General features: G+C 47.0%; 1 protein-coding gene across 1 annotated transcript in view; it reads left to right on the top strand.

Moving 5' to 3' along the window:
• The first annotated feature begins 470 nt into the window (after positions 1 to 470).
• Positions 471 to 14,714, top strand: part of LOC128693998 (3-galactosyl-N-acetylglucosaminide 4-alpha-L-fucosyltransferase FUT3-like) — a 71,461-nt gene continuing 57,217 nt past the window's right edge. Inside the window, exon 1 of the mRNA XM_053783961.2 lies at positions 471 to 1,533. The gene's annotated coding sequence lies outside the window, so the exon portion shown is untranslated. The remainder of the gene's footprint in view (positions 1,534 to 14,714) is intronic.

The following is a 14,714-nucleotide window of genomic DNA, read 5'->3' as shown; positions in this document are numbered from 1 at the left end:
ATCATACTAATGTAATCATTAATTACATTTAAGTAAACCATACCACGGGCGGGAAGTGAACTCGTGGCGAGTGTGTTTTATGATTCACTTGCCGCGAGTTCAATCCCCGCCCGTGGTATAGTAAGTTTATATCTAAGTAACTACGCCGTAACATACAGTTACTCGTAGTAGCTAGTAATACTGGTAACGAGCGAGTGATGCAGGGATAGTTACGTATATCCCCGTGCAGGGATAGTTACGTATATCCCCCTTCCCCCCCTTACAGGATATGTACACTGATAGAGGTGTACATCTCTCAGTGTACATACATTGGGAGATTAATCCTTGTTTTATGTATTAAAGTATTTTCTGCTGGTGGTGAACAGGTTGTTGGTAGCCGTAATGACCCTCGTGTAGTCTCTAGGCTGTGAGCCAAATTAACCAATCAGGCAACCGATCCCACCTAGAGTTGATTGTGGTTGCTGGTGGAGGTAACACTGTACCTTGAGGAGTGTTAGTGAGCACGTCATGATACCTGAGTGGCAGCCCGTGTACACGATCTCTGAGTGACAGCCCGTGTAGATACCTGAGCGGCAGCCCGGGTACACGATCCCTGAGTGGCAGCCCGTGTAGATGATACCTGAGCGGTAGCCCGTGTAGATAATACCTGAGTGGCAACCCGTGTAGATAATACCTGAGTGGCAGCCCGTGTAGAAAATGCCTGAGCGGCAGCCCGTGTACACGATCCCTGAGCGGCAGCCCGTGTAGATAATACCTGAGCGGCAGCCCGTGTACACGATCCCTGAGTGGCAGCCCGTGTAGATAATACCTGAGCGGCAGCCCGTGTAGATAATACCTGAGCGGCAGCCCGTGTACACGATCCCTGAGTGGCAGCCCGTGTAGATAATACCTGAGCGGCAGCCCGTGTACACGATCCCTGAGTGGCAGCCCGTGTAGATAATACCTGAGCGGCAGCCCGTGTACACGATCCCTGAGTGGCAACCCGTGTAGATAATACCTGAGCGGCAGCCCGTGTACACGATCCCTGAGTGGCAACCCGTGTAGATAATCCCTGAGCGGCAGCCCGTGTACACGATCCCTGAGGGGCAGCCCGTGTAGATAATACCTGAGCGGCAGCCCGTGTACACGATCCCTGAGTGGCAACCCGTGTAGATAATACCTGAGCGGCAGCCCGTGTACACGATCCCTGAGCGGCAGCCCGTGTACACGATCCCTGAGCGGCAGCCCGTGTACACGATCCCTGAGTGGCAACCCGTGTAGATAATACCTGAGCGGCAGCCCGTGTACACGATCCCTGAGCGGCAGCCCGTGTACACGATCCCTGAGCGGCAGCCCGTGTACACGATCCCTGAGTGGCAACCCGTGTAGATAATACCTGAGCGGCAGCCCGTGTACACGATCCCTGAGCGGCAGCCCGTGTACACGATCCCTGAGCGGCAGCCCGTGTACACGATCCCTGAGCGGCAGCCCGTGTACACGATCCCTGGTATTTGCAACATGATCGTAATTTACGAAGTTTGCTTCAACTGCGAGGTAACTTTTCCCATTGTTATTTACGTTTAATATAATTGTCTTGTGGCTTATTAAGAAAGGTAATGTAATTAGTAAAAATAGGTAATTAGCATTAACTCATTATTTCAGCGGTTTGAAACATTTTAGCATCACTACCACTATCACCGCCCCCCCAAACTACCACTATCACCACCACCCACAACCACTACTACCCACCGCCACTACTACCCAATATCTCCCCCACCTCCCACACGCAATTACCCACACTATCCCCTCTTCTACATCCCCACACGAACCAAAACTCCAAAATTTCCGAAATTCTCGGAAATTCTTTCTCAACAGGCGGTTCGACTCTCATCCTCATTTATCACAAAACTTCTGAAAAAAAAAAATTAATGGAACTAGTGGATCGTGAGTAGACGCTCTGGTATCTAGTTGAAGCTCTGCCTCGAGTCAGTGGAACCACAGGGTAGCCTGATCGTGAGTAGACGCTCTGGTATCTAGTTGAAGCTCTGCCTCGAGTCAGTGGAACCACAGGGTAGCCTGATCGTGAGTAGACGCTCTGGTATCTAGTTGAAGCTCTGCCTCGAGTCAGTGGAACCACAGGGTAGCCTGATCGTGAGTAGACGCTCTGGTATCTAGTTGAAGCTCTGCCTCGAGTCAGTGGAACCACAGGGTAGCCTGATCGTGAGTAGACGCTCTGGTATCTAGTTGAAGCTCTGCCTCGAGTCGGTGGAACCACAGGGTAGCCTGATCGTGAGTAGACGCTCTGGTATCTAGCTGAAGCTCTGCCTCGAGTCAGTGGAACCACAGGGTAGCCTGATCGTGAGTAGACGCTCTGGTATCTAGTTGAAGCTCTGCCTCGAGTCGGTGGAAGCACAGGGTAGCCTGATCGTGAGTAGACGCTCTGGTATCTAGTTGAAGCTCTGCCTCGAGTCAGTGGAACCACAGGGTAGCCTGATCTGAGACAGGCGTCACCATCCACATAACTCAGTCATAAAAAAAAATCCTCGTACACAAAATCCTCTCCTGCTGTAAATCCCCTTTAAACAAATCCTCGTATATAAATCTTAAATCCTCAAATATAAATCGTATGCACATCAGCATAAACTACAACTTTATGTATATATGCATATAAACAAATCCTTGTATACATAACTTCACATACAAATCATGTGTAAGTATTTATATACAAATCCTCGTATATATTCCACGAGCCAAATCCACGTACACAAATCCACACATACAAATTATGTGCAAATCTCGATACAAAATTCTAACTGCATCAACCTGGAACTTTTCTAATTAGACACAGAATTTTGAAGGAATTTTCAAATTCTTAGATATTCTTAAATTCTTAAACTCTTAGAAATCTTAGAAATTCTTAGAAATTTTACAGATCATAAGAACTCCTTCCAAAAATACTACCCTCCACCTTGAATGTTAGCGAAGGGTTCTTGATCCAAGGAATTTAAGGAACCCTTGGCTCTTTAAAAGCGACGCCTTGATGCCAGTTACTCTTGGTTTGAGGAATTGGAGCTCTTTCCTCGAATCAAACCTGATTACCTCCCACTTCACAGGTGCTGTGAACTTTAAGGATTTTAATTTTTTTTTTCTAATATATAATCTAGCTTTCAAGCTTAAGCTGCAAGATAGTACACCTTTCTGGAAGAAAAATGCTGCAGTAAGCTTAGATCAAGAATGACTTGTCAGGGAGCCGTTTGACGTGTTGCTGTGATGTGCTGTTGTCGTGTACTGTGCTATGCTGTGTTGTACTGTGCTTTGTTGTGCTGTGTTGTGCTGTGCTGAGGGGGAATACAGTTTTCTAGTGGTTGTGGCGTGTTAGTGTACTTGGAGGGATTAGTGTGTTGTGCTGTGTGTGGGTTCAAGAGCTCTCCATCGTGGGTAAGAATCCCTATACACTGAATTAGCTTTATCGTTCTGTTTTCTATCTGTTATATCTGCTCTGTTGCAGGAGACGACAAATGAGCTGCCTGCTCTGAGCTCTTACTAATGATATAGAACTGAAGACTCCTGTTACTTACACTTCTTGATATAAACCCACGTAGTCCGTTAGCCATATTACGCAGGCCTAAGCACCGCTGCCTTGGCTTCAGTTCTACGCTTACCATAACTCTCAAATCATGATAGGAAGATCAAGTATTACACCAAGCTTAACATCACTTTGTTTTTCAACACTGAACTGTCTTCTGCTTTTCTGAACCACAATATTAGCTTGTCCACATCTTTCCGAAAGTCAGTGACATTCTCCTTCTAACCATTTGGTGGGCCATTTGGCCTCTTTTTTTTGTAGGCTAATTTACTTTTTTTTATTCCCTCAGCAAGGTCATTAATGTAAATCATAAACAAAAGGTCCAAGGCTGATCCTTGTGGAACACCATTTGTAGACTTGGCAGACGATGCAACATCCCCCCAATGAAAAGCAGGGGTGTCACTAGCACGTTAAGAGACCATACAATAAGTGTCAGGGGCCCGAGACTGTTCAACTGCCTCCCAGCATACATAAGGGGGATTACCAATAGACCCCTGGCAGTCTTCAAGCTGGCACTGGACAAGCACCTAAAGTCGGTTCCTGACCAGCCGGGCTGTGGCTCGTACGTTGGTTTGCGTGCAGCCAGCAGTAACAGCCTGGTTGATCAGGCTCTGATCCACCAGGAGGCCTGGTCACAGACCGGGCCGTGGGGGCGTTGACCCCCGGAACTCTCTCCAGGTAAACCAGTCGCAATTTTGGTTTCTTCATTGATGCAAACCTCTTCCTTATTAACCAGCCTTATTAACGAGGTAAATTTTCGTCGAATACCATGTGTTGCCACTTTTGATTGTCTTCTATGTGGGGTTCTATCAAAAGCGTTATTGGTGGTGTATCCATTCCTGTACATGGTTGTTCCAGTCCTGTGGATGGTAGATCCAGTAGCGTAGATAGTGGATCCAGTCCTGTAAATGATAGTACTGTTGGTGTTCAGCAGATACAAAGCTTAATGTGGAGGATCTCTGATATCCGACGTATAACACCCTCTACTCCGTGTTCGCGAGGTGCTCTTCATCGATGAAGTTGCAGCTTCTCAGTCTTTACATCCAACCTGATAATCTTTTTTCAAGTTTTGTATGAAGACTCTAACTGTAATGCTTCCAGAAAACATTATAATAAGCAGTGACTGAGAGGGCTCGATACGGCGTAAGCTGCCAGTGGCCCTATAAACCCCCAACAAGAAGTATTGCCTAGGGGTTCACATTCTGACTAACGCTTTTGCATTAGGGGTGAGCTGACGGATACGCTGTTGCATAGACGGTGGAAGCCGGATAACGGCTATGTAAATTTAGCTAACGGGACAGCCAAATGCCATAGGTCGGTGTTGAAGCTACACTGTTCATTCCCCCGGATGTTATGAGCCAAAGGTCACTCGATATAATGTCATGTGTTCGATATTATGTATGGTCATCCTAAATGGTCTGCCAAAAACTGAAGCCTCTGCAACCCACTGCTGATGTATTGATGCGATTTGTTTGCTAGATACCCCGCTGCTGCATTTATCATGCTTTTATGCCGGATACACCAGTGCTGTTGTCACGCAGGATACAGCATACAGGGATCTGAAAGTATGCTGTGAATACACCACAGAGATGTGCAAGTTTACTGTGGCTAGCCACGCCTGCGTGGAGACACACACAGATCGATGAGATGGAGGCAAACTATAGGCACAGCTTTAAGGATAGGTATGATTTCCGGAAGCCAGAAATAGAAGGCCAGAAATCTGGAACTGGTCCGACCAAGAGCCCTGAATCGACCCCTGCAATTACAACTAGGAGAATACAGTTTACAGAATAAGGTTTTAATGAGACATTTCGCTCTGCAATATTTATCAAATTATGACATAGCTAAACGTACTAGCATGGAGGTCAGTCCCTGGACTTGTTCTGTACCTCGGTAATCTATTGACTACCACCCACAGGATGGGGTGTGGGGTGCATAAGAAAGCTACTAAACCAACAGACCAACGACAGCTTGTCCCGCCTGTTTCTTCACTTAGTGAGGTCAGTACGCCATAGTGGCATCCGACGCCATTTAAAAGATAACCAAGTGTGAACATTTCTGTGACCCAACAGTGTATGACACCCAGGTGCTGTACTCCATGTCCTGTACACACCAGTGTTCCCATGTTCAACCCTCTGTACACAAGCCATGTTTCTCTGTGATCTAAATTCTCACGGATCTTGTTTCCGACGCTCTGTTAGTGCTATGCTTCCCGTTTTCTTTTTAGTGCTATGACTCGGTTTTTTTTTTTTTTTTTTTTACGCATCGGTGTTCCATTAGTATGGAAAAATATTACATGAAAGAAAAGCACAGTTATTCAAACTAGACCAATGCCTTCAAGAGATCACCAGGAAAGCCTAACCTCACTCTGTTCTAGATTCACTGGTATAATCGCCCGGCCCGGGTCTTTTCCAAGAGGTGGCCCGGCCATGGCTCCCTATAGAGGGAGTGTCTCAGACCTATGTCTGCCATGGGAGGAGGTACAAGTACTCCCTCCTCTTCTGGCACTAGATGTCCCCAGGCCTAGCCCCATTCCCCGCCCCTACGGGGCTCGGAGAAAGAAGCTAAGCACCTTGGGCTGCCACAAACCTCGCCTACACCGGGCTCGAAGGGTGTGGCAACTTTATATCAGCAGACAATATCCGGAGATGCAAAGACGGCAAGCACAACAGGATCCTTTTCGAGCCACACCCCAGCTTTGGGCCGAGGCCCGAGCGCTAGGGAGGCTCAAGAATGCCTTTGCTGTGAGTGTTGCTGCTGCTGCTGCTACTACGTCACTTGTCCGTTGCACTCCTCTGTTGAAACCTCACTTTAAACTTACGCTATGCACACACTTGTGATCCTTGACTGGTGATTATACCTTCTAGCCTGGCGGCCATACTATTAACTTGTTTTCTGTGTGACTTGGTTGTCTACAGCAAAGGGAGAACCTTCCGTAGAGATTTGGCTCTGTGGTGACCATTTATGCTTTGGTTTGATCCATTAATGTTCCCCTCTACGTCACTGTGCTTTATGTACGTATTACTAAGGTCGTGGCTGTTGCATTCATTTTTGTTTCCATGAGCTCTAGTGAACAAATTCCTGCCTTTTTTTCTCTTGCGTGTAAACTCCAGCGGTAGACGTAGATTGGTGTGTCGTGGGAAGTTTTGTTGCAAGTTATCTTATGACTGTGGAAGCCACATTTGTCATGCGGATGCTACAGTCAGCACACACGGTTGTTGCTGACAGTGCATGTGTATGTTGCTGACAGCCGGTGCACACAATGTTGCTGGTTACACTGCTGCTTGGGAGGACCACATACTCCTTAGTATCTACCTGGAGGGTATTCCGGGGATCAACGTCCCTGCTGCCCGGTCCATGACCAGGCCTCCTGGTGGATCAGGGCCTGATCAACGAGGCTATTAATGTTGGCCGCACATAGTCGAACGTACGAACCATAGCCCGGCTGATCCGGCACTGACTTTAAGTATCTGTCCAGCTCCCTCTTGAAGACAACCAGGGGTCTATTGGTAATGCCCTTTATGGCTGGTGGGAGGCTGTTGAATAGTCTTGGGCCCCAGACACCTATTGTGTTTTCTCTTAGTGTACCAGTGGCGCCCCTGCTTTTCTCTGGGGGGTATGTTGCATCGCCTGCCAAGTCTTTTTTCTTTCGTAGGGAGTGATTTCTGCGTGTGATTAGAGTTTGTAGTATTAGGGTGATATCTATGTAATGTGCTAAGGATGGCCTTTGCCCTCAGTCTTTAAGGAAGAAGACGACTGAAGCTGAAGTTTGATATATGAGTGCCGTATGTAGGCGCACTCCTGGCAAACAGAACTGCAGATGTGGAATATCTGTAAAAAAATATTACTATTCTCCTTTTCGTGAGCTTATCTTGACGTTAGCAGTATTGTATTAGATCGTTCTTGTTAGTAGATTGTTTGCAATCTATGATGTGAGATGATTATGATATAATAATAATCTTTATTTCTACAAGTATAAGGTATACAGGCCTAGATGACATCAATGATGTACTATATAGAAATCTTCTGCAAAGTTTTTCGGGCAAATTAGGTAAAGTTTATCCCCAAGATGCGACCCACACCAGTCGACAAACACCCAGGTGCCTATTTTACTGATAGGTGAACAGGGACAGCAGGTGTCTTAAGGAAACACTTCCTGATGTTTCCACACATACCGGGAATCGAACCACAAACCTCAGTATGTGAGGTGAGTGCTCTAACAATCGAGCTATGGGACTGTTGCTCTCCTGGTATCTACAGAATGTGAACTGTGCATCTCTCCAGCACCAGGGTTCATCTGATCCGTGAGGTTGTGTATGTTGAAACATCCTGGGTACCAGGAGAGTGTGTCGTCCACAAACTGCAGCCATGTCACGGTGCTAGGGACGACGGACCAAAATCCTTCGGTTTTCAGTTTCTACATGCAAATATTCGCCAACTCTGCTCTTAGCGGACTTCCCCATCGTTAAATCAAAACATAGTTGGAAACTGCTGTCTTCATATAAAATGGTTTAAAATAGGTGCAGAGGTCAACCAGAAGGAGAATGAGATTGAGATTTATATTACTGTTAATTCTCTAAGTACGTTGATGGCGACGTCAGTGAGACGTCCATGAAGAGGGAAGTAACTTCAAGCGAGACCATGAGTTGATTCTTGATGCTGATGATGGAAATGCGTGACACGAAATCCTCCCGAGTGTCTTTTAGGCATGCAGTGCTGATAGACAAAGAATGAAGATACGTGTTTAGAGAGGAGCCCCGCTAGTGGGTGTGGGACACTTACTAGGCCTGAGGTGACGGGTCAGAGAGGCACACTGGGTATGTGTCCGGAGCAGTCTATAAAACCTGGCAGGGCTATATTGTCCTGGTAGAAGGTATGAGTTTCTTCCTCCGTTCCGACTCCTATACGATATGGCAATATAAACACAAATGCAGTATAATGTGATCCTTTATTGACTACGTTTCGCCCACACAGTGGGCTTTTTCAAGTCACAAACAGAACTACCTGGGGTGGAAGGAACGCGAGTATTTATAGTCCGGCTGAGGTCAGGTGAAGAATGCTGCATCTGATGATGTACCGAGTTGGGTTGTAGAGTCTAAAAACTTGGGTAGCTTGGAAAGGAGACTGGACAAGTTTGTGAGCAGACCTTCTACAGTGTTCTTATGTGGGATAGCGATGAAGAAGTTTCTTGGCAAGTGGTTCAGCTATGTTATAGAAGCCACTATTCTGGTTGAAGTTGTCGGATATAGAAATAAGTGATGATTCCAGGATTCTTCGGTATTGGGTGTTGTCTTCTGTGGCGATAAGTCTTGAGTTTCTGTAGTTTATCAAGTGGTTGTGTGAATTACGGTGTTGTACGCAGGCATTCCTTGTGTCGTCAGACCTGCTTGCGTATTGGTGTTCTGAAATACGTGTTTGGAGGTCCCTTGATGTTTCGCCCACGTATAACTTGTTGCAGTCATTACAAGGGATTATGTATACCCCTGCAGAGGATGGAGGCTTGTCCTGCCTACTACTTGTGATGTCCTTGATGGTCGTGGTTGTGGAGGTAGATACTTGGAATGATGTTTTGGCAAAGATGTTGGAAACATGTTTGGCAATGGAGTTGGTGGGAAGGACTATGTATCTCTTCTCGGCAGTGTCTTCTCTGGGTGTGTTGAAGATGTTTAGTGCTCGCCGTCTGCAGTCTCTGATGAAGTGACGAGGATAGTGGAGTTTGGAAAATACCTGTTCAATTATAGTGCATTCTTCCTCAAGGAACTCGTTGCTGCAGATTCTGAGTGCACGCAGGGAGAAGCCTATAATTACACCACGTTTGGTTTTGGTGTCGTGGTGAGAGTAGAAGTGGAGAAGATCGTTTTGGTTGGTGGGTTTTCGATAGACTTTAAAACGAAGTTCGTGGTCAGCTTTGCAGAGTAGAACATCAAGGAAAGGAAGAGTGTTGTCGACCTCTTCTTCAAGTGTGAACTGGATTGAAGGCTCGACCTGGTTGAGCTTGTCTTGGAGAGCTTGAACGTTGAAGCGTTTAGGAGTTATGAAAACCCACCAACCAAAACGATCTTCTCCACTTCTACTCTCACCACGACACCAAAACCAAACGTGGTGTAATTATAGGCTTCTTCCTGCGTGCACTCAGAATCTGCAGCAACGAGTTCCTTGAGGAAGAATGCACTATAATTGAACAGGTATTTTCCAAACTCCACTATCCTCGTCACTTCATCAGAGACTGCAGACGGCGAGCACTAAACATCTTCAACACACCCAGAGAAGACACTGCCGAGAAGAGATACATAGTCCTTCCCACCAACTCCATTGCCAAACATGTTTCCAACATCTTTGCCAAAACATCATTCCAAGTATCTACCTCCACAACCACGACCATCAAGGACATCACCAGTAGTAGGCAGGACAAGCCTCCATCCTCTGCAGGGGTATACATAATCCCTTGTAATGACTGCAACAAGTTATACGTGGGCGAAACATCAAGGGACCTCCAAACACGTATTTCAGAACACCAATACGCAAGCAGGTCTGACGACACAAGGAATGCCTGCGTACAACACCGTAATTCACACAACCACTTGATAAACTACAGAAACTCAAGACTTATCGCCACAGAAGACAACACCCAATACCGAAGAATCCTGGAATCATCACTTATTTCTATATCCGACAACTTCAACCAGAATAGTGGCTTCTATAACATAGCTGAACCACTTGCCAAGAAACTTCTTCATCGCTATCCCACATAAGAACACTGTAGAAGGTCTGCTCACAAACTTGTCCAGTCTCCTTTCCAAGCTACCCAAGTTTTTAGACTCTACAACCCAACTCGGTACATCATCAGATGCAGCATTCTTCACCTGACCTCAGCCGGACTATAAATACTCGCGTTCCTTCCACCCCAGGTAGTTCTGTTTGTGACTTGAAAAAGCCCACTGTGTGGGCGAAACGTAGTCAATAAAGGATCACATTATACTGCATTTGTGTTTATATTGCCATTGTGTCGGTATTTTATACCATTTATTTCCATCCTATACGATATGTCGAGCTGTCTCGTGGACTTCTATAAAATACATAAGAGTTATCTGGAGGACTTCGAGAACTTTCAAGGCAACCTTAGTGTTTTCTCTTGTTTTCTTATTCGTTGTAGCCTCAAGGTCCCAGCACTGAAACGTTTCCATTAAACATGTCCTAAAAGTCATTGTAATTTTCCTTTCTCCAGTGATGGTAATTTTGGTGAGAGCGGTAATGATGGTGGTGGTAATGTTGGTTAGTAGGAAATAGTGTTGGTGGGGGAAGATGAGGAAATGAGGCACGTATCTGCCAGTATGTTTACCACATCGCTCGACCTTAATAATATGTGATGCAATTTCAACAAGCGTTGCAGCCAGGATATGAGAGATGCTCTGGTTTATGGCACGCACACACGCACACGGAGTATTAATATGCCTGGAAGCCATCATGATGTTCAGTCCAGTACAACAAACGGAAGAAATGATACCTCTTCAAGGGGGGCTCCTTGGCGTGGTGAAGAGGCTCTTGGTCTGAGGAATTAGCCCTGTCGGTCTTCTTCCTCAGACCGAACCTAATTACCCCCCATTCTCCCCTCCCCTATCCCATCCTCCCCATCCTCCCCTTTTTCCATTCCTCCTCCTCCTCCTCACCCCTCCCTTTTGCCCTTCCTCTTTTTAGCCTTCGTGATTTCTCCCACAGGCGCGCTAGTTCCTAGGTGGGGGAAAGGACACCGGGGTCCATCCCATTCCGTTGAGGTTTCTTGGCGGTGGCGTAGTTTGCCGTGGAATCTGGATTGCCTAGGGATGTCCCGATCCCTCTCCGGTATCCCGGAGTAGCTTTGGGTGTCTTTTGGGCGACGGGTGTATCTCTGGAAGCCACCTTTCGGATTCCGGGGGTGGTGGCTGAAGGAGGTATGCTTTGTGGCGGATATCCGGCCGCCCTCTCTTTTGTCCACCGAGGTAGCTCGGCAGATGTGAGGTTGCTATCCCAGATTGCTGGTTTACTGGCATGAAGGGTAGGGTATGGCACGGGTTCCATGCTGCATCTGCGCTACTAGCGGTGTCGAGTCCTCTTGGGCGCGGAGGGAGATTTCTGGCCCTTTCATTCCTCCTAGGAACTATCCCTCCCCGGTCCCCCCTTTTTTTTTCTTTTTTTTATTTTTATTTTCTTTTCTTCTTTCTTTTTTTTTCTTAAAAACAAAAAGAAAGAAGTAACCTAACCATGGCAGCCCTAGTCCATGAACCTGGTACCCCCGGGCCCCTTCTTGATACCGCACCCCGTTCTGACCCCGCCTCGTCTTTGGACCACTCTTCAGACATTCCTCATGCCTCTGTACCTATTGCCGGTGCTGTTTCCTCACCCGCTTCAGGTACTGAGGCCTCGACTGACTCCTTCGATTTATCAGACCTTCGCTCTCCTCTGACTATGCTTCCGGCCTCTCCCTCTACGGTGCGGCAATTTTCAAATCGCCGACCCGTTCCACGTCGGACCAACTCTGGTCCCACGCCTAAACGTCAACGACAATTACCTGCTGATGATACTTCTCCACCTTCACCTTCTCGTTCTTCTCAGAAACGATCGACACGTCCTTCACTACCTTTCCACGCTCAGTTTCAGACTGAACAGTGGACTAAATTCTTCACTTTACGACCAACTTCCTCTACTGCCTATCTTTCTGACCATAGTATTGGCAAGGCACTCCTACGCCATGTTGGTAAAGATATTTCTTTTCATGCTCTTAAGAGCGGTACGCGCATCATTACCGTACAGAATGCTACCCAGGCTCGTGAGCTCTCTCGTCTTTCCCATATAGATACTGTTCCTGTCACCCTTGAAAAACATCATTCCCTCAATTCTTGTAGTGGTACCGTTATTCTGCCCCATACCATAGTTCAACAAAATTTCCAGACATGTGGCACCGACATTCTAGAACAGCTGGAACTCCAAGATCTCCCAATCCTCAAGGTAGACACTTACGTTCTTCCTGCCCGTGGGCGGAGACGATACCCTAGCAATGTGGCTCGTTTAACTTTTGACAGCCGAGAACTCCCATCCTCCGTTTATATAGCAGGACATCGGTTACAAGTTCGAAAGGTGATCCCTACACCACAACAGTGTAGAAATTGCTGGCGATTTGGCCATCCAGCGAAATATTGCAGATCTATCGCCGAATGCCCAGTCTGTGGTGCCGATGACCATTCTAATACGTCTTGCAATCGATCTCCCTCTTGCCTTAACTGTCATGAGGCTCACCCTTCGTACTCTCGCCGTTGTCAGGTCTATTTAAACGAGCGGGAAATCCGTTACCTCAAAGAGACAGAAGGTCTCCCTTATGCCATGGCAGTTTCTCATCTCCGCCTCCAAGGGAGACTCCCACGTGTTTCTTATTCCCGTGTTTCAAAACGTCCCCCCACTTCTGGTATCCCATCTTCTACACCCACCTCTGTGGTTACCTCTCCCATAATCACTCCTGTATCTAATCCTTTTGCTGTCCTCGGCTCAGACGTCCCTACTTCAACGCCTCAGTCTAATCTCGCTTCTTCGAGTTCTCTCTTACAAGCCTCAGTATCGACGAGACCTCGTACGACACCTCTTCCCAATCGTCCCTCTACTTCTCAAAAGTCAAAAAAAGGTCCGGTAACACCTCCTACCCATCTTCCACCTCCTCATTTTACCCTCCCTGTCTCTGTCCCTAGTTCTTCCCCTCTCACTGGCTCAGTTACAAGTGCAGAGGTTCACCCTCCTCCTCGTAATGTACCTTCCTCCCCTGTTCCCTCCCAAGTTTCTTCCTCTTCTGCCACCTCCCAGGTTCCTGTCTCTTCTGTCCCCTGCCACGCTTCTCCAGTTCCCTCCACCCTTTCGCCCCCCCCTACCTTGGTACAGTCCAATACAGTTCCAATCTTTACTCATCCTCCCCCTACCATTCCCAATATTGTCTCCCATACGACATCTTTGAATTCCGAAACACTTGAAGCAATCTCTGAATATATTGCAGAGACCAAACCATCAATGGACACTGATCCACCTTCCGCTCTTTCTCTCTCCTCTGCTCCATCTGCGCAACTCCTTTCTTCACAGCGCACCGTTCCTTCGCTGCTTGAACATTTTCCACTGCCTCCGCATGTGGACTTTTCTAACCCTTCTAGTCCGTAGGAACCCTTACCTGCGGATTTCAAGTATCTTTATCATTGCCAATCATGGCCTTTTTACAGTGGAATATACGCGGCCTCAGGGGAAATCGGGGTGAGCTTCAGATGTTACTCTCCCAGTTTGCCCCTGTTGGTGTTTGCTTACAGGAACCAAAATTACACTCTGCTGTTATTTCTCACATCTCAGGCTATAATTTATTGTATTCTTCAGATCCTTTTCCTGATGGGACCTTTAATGAAAGTGCCCTTCTTCTCCGCACTGATATTCCGTACCATCAGCTATTTATTCATACTTCGCTGCATTACACAGCAGCCCGTATCCACTTACATAGGTGGTATACGCTCTGTTCTTTATATCTCTCTCCTTCTCGGGCATTATCTATTCCGGATTTTGCCTTCCTTGTTTCGTCATTACCGCCACCGATTCTGTTACTTGGTGATTTTAATGCCCACCATTTCCTCTGGGGAGGGTCTCACTGTGATTCCCGTGGAATTCAGTTAGAGGCTTTTCTTGCCACCCACCCCCTCCATGTTTTAAATACAGGTACTCACACCCATTTTGATCCTCGGACTCATACTCTCTCTTGCATAGATCTCTCAGTTTGCTCTTCCTCCGCCGCATTAGACTTTACTTGGTCTGTTCTCCCGGACTTACATGACAGTGATCATTTCCCAATCATTCTTACTTCCCCTTCATATTCGCCACCTCTTCGCACCCCACGCTGGCAATTTAATCGGGCAAATTGGAACCTTTACTCACACCTGACTGTTTTTAAAGAGGTTCCTTCTTCGTCCTCCATCGATGAGCTTTTACACCTCTTCTCGTCCTCCGTTTTCACCGCAGCTTCTCATTCTATACCCCAAACTTCGGGCAGGCATTCTCAGAAATGCGTGCCTTGGTGGTCTCCTGCTTGTGCTCGTGCAGTACGTTTGAAACGCGCTGCATGGGGCAGGTACCGGTACAATAGAACCACAGAGCGACT

Source organism: Cherax quadricarinatus, chromosome 33 (genome assembly GCF_038502225.1).
Source record: "Cherax quadricarinatus isolate ZL_2023a chromosome 33, ASM3850222v1, whole genome shotgun sequence".
NCBI lineage: Eukaryota > Metazoa > Arthropoda > Malacostraca > Decapoda > Parastacidae > Cherax > Cherax quadricarinatus.
The sequence above is the reverse complement of the archived record's forward strand: the minus strand, read 5'-3'. Positions and strand labels throughout refer to the sequence as shown.